This window comes from Nematolebias whitei, chromosome 14, assembly GCF_014905685.2.
Source record: "Nematolebias whitei isolate Nwh7 chromosome 14, NemWhi1, whole genome shotgun sequence".
NCBI lineage: Eukaryota > Metazoa > Chordata > Actinopteri > Cyprinodontiformes > Rivulidae > Nematolebias > Nematolebias whitei.
The window spans coordinates 20,192,319-20,192,547 of record NC_056511.1 but is presented as its reverse complement, the minus strand read 5'-3'; the positions used below and the strand labels follow the sequence as shown (position 1 = coordinate 20,192,547).

General features: G+C 51.1%; 1 protein-coding gene across 1 annotated transcript in view; it reads right to left on the bottom strand.

Moving 5' to 3' along the window:
* The window catches only part of LOC119420887 (glutamate receptor ionotropic, kainate 1), a gene marked incomplete at its 3' end in the record, with an annotated part of 29,289 nt that overhangs the window by 814 nt on the left and 28,246 nt on the right, over window positions 1-229 (bottom strand).

The window sequence follows — 229 nt, the reverse complement described above, 5'->3', positions numbered from 1 at the left end:
TGAGTGAGTGAGTGAGTGAGTGAGTGAGTGAGTGAGTGAGTGAGTGAATGGTTGTTTGCCTATATGGCCTTGTGATGGACTGGAAACCTGTCCAGGGTGTCCCCCGCCTCTCGCACAGTGAATGCTGGACATGGGCACCAGTGATCCACGTAACGTGAAAAGGAAGAAGCAGGTAAAGATGTTGGATGGATGGATGGATGGATGGATGGATGGATGGATGGATGGATGG